Consider the following 5,000-nt stretch of genomic DNA (forward strand, 5'->3'; position numbering starts at 1 on the left):
GTGAACAACACTCCTTTTACGTGTGATATCATTTCAAAATTTGCATTTTATGATAAAGAACTGAACAAGTGTGTAGTGTATGAAAGGTGCCAGACAAAGCACGAAAGAAAAATTCACGAAAAAAAAAACGTCCCAAAACAATCAGTCGACCTCGACTGGGGATCGAACCTCGGACCATCATGACATCCGGTAAACAGAAGGTCTGAGGTTCGATACCCAGTCGAGGTCGACTGATTTTTTGGGATGGGTTTTTTACTTGTATTTTTATTTCTTGCTTTTTTTCTGGCACCTTTCACACACACTTGCTCAGTTCTTCTGTCTTACACCGGTGCCTGCTCCTTAATTTCTTAATTTGCATTTTATGAGTGTGTTAAAGGATTTTTTTTTCGATTTACTTTATCATTAACACCAAAATGTGTTGTCCTCTCTCTCTCTCTCTCTCTCTCTCTCTCTCTCTCTCTCTCTCTCTCTCTCTCTCTCTCTCTCTCCTCTCTCTCTCTCTCTCTCTCTCTCTCTCTGCTAGAACTTCTCTTCTTACACACACTACTCACAGTCTATTGCGGATATGTGGTCTAGTCGTATGACACTCCCATTCGGATCGGGTTCCTGGCTGGGTTCGAGCCTCGCTCGGCGCATAGTTGGGTCCTTGGAGAAGGCTCTTTACTCACATTTTCTCACCGTACTCAGGTGTAAAATGAGTACATGGCCGTTAACAGCGTTGTCTCTGTCCGTTTTTTTTAAAATATCGCCTAAAAGCATCATGTCCCGTCTTACATGTTAAATATTATTGCTATTAGCCAGGGACCCCTTGTAATGCTCTTTGAGCACGTTTAGTGGATATTGCACTATATAAAAGCTCAATTTTTTTATTGTTTTCAATTTGAAAAAAAAAAACCCCAAAAAACATCCTAACTCAACCTGGGATCGCAACTAGCTCCTTAATCCTTTTCGTGATGGAGGGGCGATTACTCTGCCAACGAAGCTTGATACGTTTTGACAAGGGGTGAAGGTCGTAATAATCCATTGATGTTTATTTGAAGTGAAAAAATGTTTGTTTCAAATGGGAGCGATCTATGTTCATGTTTTCGTCCAACCTAGTCATTTGTCACATGATTTGTTGCTGTACAACAATTGGATATTTCTCAACAAATGTAAACACGCTGCTTTGTTTATGAAAGTTGTAAACATACCCATGTGTCAAGCTGAATAAAATGACCAATCGTGATGTTAGATATTTAAAAAGCTGTGAACACTTTTCACTATGTAGGCCACTTTGAGCACATTTTGCAACGTGACCGATGACCTCGAGCACATGGAAAGTTAATATAGATCGCTCCCATTGGGGTAGTATCATTAGGTACCGTTTTTTGGCTTTGAATGTGTTCAACGAATAATAATATCACCTCTAAATCTGTTTTATTTTTTTTATTTTTTTTTTTTTTTTTTGGAAAGCGGAGGGTTTGATGTTCGACACCTTGCCTGAAATCCAATGCTGACCCTGAGGTGACTTGCAAAGTCCCAGGTTTGAGAGTTATTGCCAAGATGAGAATCATTCAAAACGATCGATTGTTTAAGGACGAGTTTTCTGGCTAAATTTTGAAATACGCGATTTCCAGAATACGGCGGACAACGGGTTAAAGACAATAAATAATTGTTAAGTTTTTTTTAATCTTTTAAATCTTGTTTGTTTGTCCCCCCCCCCCCCCCCTTCAAGTGTTTTCTACTGTCTGTGCCTTATATTATTTTTCAAGTCAAGAACGTCTTGCACTAAACCCTACTAACCTTCGCACTATTTTTATATTTAAAAATACATTTGTTAAATTTTGTTTTTATTTAAGTCGGTCATATCAACATTCTTGAAATGATTTCATTGTTAAACATAAGAGTATTTATTCTCTCTCATGTTACATAGTCCTTTTATAACATTAAAGATAGAACTCGGTGACTCGAACTCCAAAATATCTACGATACATGCTGAGTTGTATGTATTGAATGTAAACGACCGCAACGACCACTACCGCCACCGCCCCGCCCATAAACTGATATCTCATGTCAAGGGCTATTATGCCTTAACGATTTTTATGAGCTCCGATAAGTGGGGATTTCCAATAAACTTCCAGACGCATTATATTATGAAACCCCGAGGTTTTGTCAGTCAGTCAGTCAGTCAGTCAGTCAGTATTTTCATTTCTTTTCAAGTCTCAGGCTCAGACGTTACGTCACGGTTGAGATCGGAGTGTGTTGTGTACGAAGTACGAAGCTAGTAGTCCTACTACCTCGCGAGTTGACAGAAGTAGAAGTAGAAGTTGGTAGATAGGGAAAATGAAATAGGAATGTGTGTCGTAGCTGTTCTTACGTGTGTGTGTGTGTGTGTGTTGACATATTTCTAAATCGATAGCAGACGACAGTTGTTGATAATGTGTTCGTTGTCTGCTAACTGTAAATGTAACTGTATTTCAAACATTTTAGAACCGTGAAGCTTATTCATTTTCCCCCAAAGTTTACTAGAGTTAAATTGAGACTGATAAATCATCAATATTGAATTTGTGGGTGTTTGTGTGTGTTTCTTCAGATTTTAAAGGAGTTTTGTTTACAATTATTGAGGACAGCGATTACGATAAATGTGTGCATAATATTGTAAGGATTATGTGCTGTCAACAAACGATGATTATTCCAGCGGAAACGTTCATGATGACACTAATACAATTAATTATGTATTGTGTTGTACATTTATTTAAATAAGTTATTCAATTTGCTCATTTGGACAAAATGGGTGATTCCTGTTGACATCAAACTTCTTGTTTGATGAATTATCTAGCTATCTATATTCCTTCGTGGAATGCCAAGGCGACGAAATCTTATGACGTCGTGGCGAGCAGGGCATAATTATTATTTTAAAAATTCAAGTGTAGAAAAAAATAATACACTATAAGCTATTTGATAGTAATATTTTAGGCGTGATTTGATTTTACTCCGGTCTCACAACTTACACCATTTAACCCCGAAGCCAATGCTTTGTCCAAATATCTATCAGCTAATGACAAAAGATTGATCATTAAAAATTATTGTTCATTTACAACGACGTGAAATCAGGCTTACAATACTCTTCAATGTCGTAACGTCACTTCCCGTGTAACGACGCATGGTAACTTAGTAACTGGCTCTAAACTATCGGAACAATGGCGGACGCCCTTTTGAAATATTTCCCCGACGAGCATAAAAGCGTATCCAGAGGGGAAAAAAACATTATAAATCTGATCATGTTTTGACTTTTACACATTCTGATCAAAAGACATATGAAAAGTTCTAGCCAGTATGAAGAATATAAAGTACCGATTTTCTTTGTTTAGAACCACGATGGCCGCCGTTGCTGGGCGACGTGACATCATACTATTGAATCCAATGGCTTTGGGTTATCAGACCGGCTAATATATAAGTGACCCGCCGTCTCTAAATGGTATCACCATGTCGGGATGAATGAGATCGTGAAAATTGAATTGAGAATTGAAATGATAAGGAAGTAAAAAAAAAAAACAATATTTAAAAAATGAGCTTTTTATCAAGCGCAATATCTACTTAACGTGCTCAAAGCGCTTTACAAAGGGTCCTAACACCTAACATGTAGAACGAGACATGACGTCTGTTAGGCGATATTACAATTTTTGCCGACAGAGACAACGGTGTTAACGACCAGGTATTCATTTTACACCCGAGTCCGATGAGAAAATGTGAGTAGAGAGCCTTTTCCAAGGACTCGACTATGCACCGAGCGAGGCTCGAACCCAGGACCTTCCGATACGAAAGTGACTGGTATGTTGCAATGTAAGAAATTGTGTTTATTCTTTGTCATGAATATCAGAAATTAACCCCGAGTTTCAAATTTGTGGTAAATCAAAAAATCGATATTCAACGTCTAGTTCATCTCGACATAGAAGATAAAACCGCCTTCAGACGATTGGGGGGGGGGGGGGGGGGGGGGGGGGGGTCGCATTCATATGTGCATTTAGACGTAGCCATCGTTATGTTATAGCCTGATACTGAAATCCAAAAGGACTGGCAGTTTGACGTCATTATTTGGTTTTTGCACCGCCTAGTGAGTTGTCGTTAGTAGAGCTCATGGAAATGTTATTTCATTGGTTGAACTATTGAATACAACTCACGATTTGTTTTCTTTTGTGGCAAAAGACTGGCATTTTGACGTCATTTTTTGGTCAGTATCAGGCCATAACTTCACGAAGGCCACGATTTAGACCTTGAGGGTTTTTTTCATTTCAACACTAGAATGCAACATAAATTATATGAATCAAATTAAATATAAGCAAAAACAAAACAAAAACAAACAAAAATAAAAACGGGTTATAGATAGAATGCACTTGGCCAAGGAGTTCACAACATTGCCATCCGGAAGTATAACGGACCAACACACAAACTCTGTGTAATCATGAACTTTCATAGTCTGCTTAATACAGTTTAGTGAGAACAACTCACAAACGCGGATGGCAAAAACAATAACAAAGGCCTGAGTGACGTCATCTGCATACTATCTATAGACCTAGTTCTACACACATCAACAAAGGAAATATTATTATAGTGTAGTATTTATTTACATACCGATGTGTTTGTTGTGCTTATACAACGTGCTTATATCTAATACTAATATTTATTCGTCTGACAACCGAACGCGATTGTGTGTTGTTGTTGTTGTTTTAAAGTTGTCTTTAATGGCCTGGACAATTTTTTGCCTTGAATTGAAGGTAGATATTTCTGTAACAACAATTGAATTATGTCTGTTATCAGATTTGTAAATCGTTACACGTTCGCTTGTATAGATAGTATGCGCTTGGCTAAGAAGCTCATAACATTGCCATCCGGAAGTATAACGGACCAACACACAAAACTGTGTGTATCCATGAACGTTTATAGTCGGGTTAATACAGTTCAGTGAGCATTACTCATAAACGCGGAGTCAAAAAACAATAACAAAGGCATGAGTGACGTCA

This window comes from Berghia stephanieae, chromosome 13 (genome assembly GCF_034508935.2).
Source record: "Berghia stephanieae isolate SIO BIC M18660-M18661 chromosome 13, UCSD_Bste_1.3, whole genome shotgun sequence".
Classification (NCBI taxonomy): domain Eukaryota; kingdom Metazoa; phylum Mollusca; class Gastropoda; order Nudibranchia; family Aeolidiidae; genus Berghia; species Berghia stephanieae.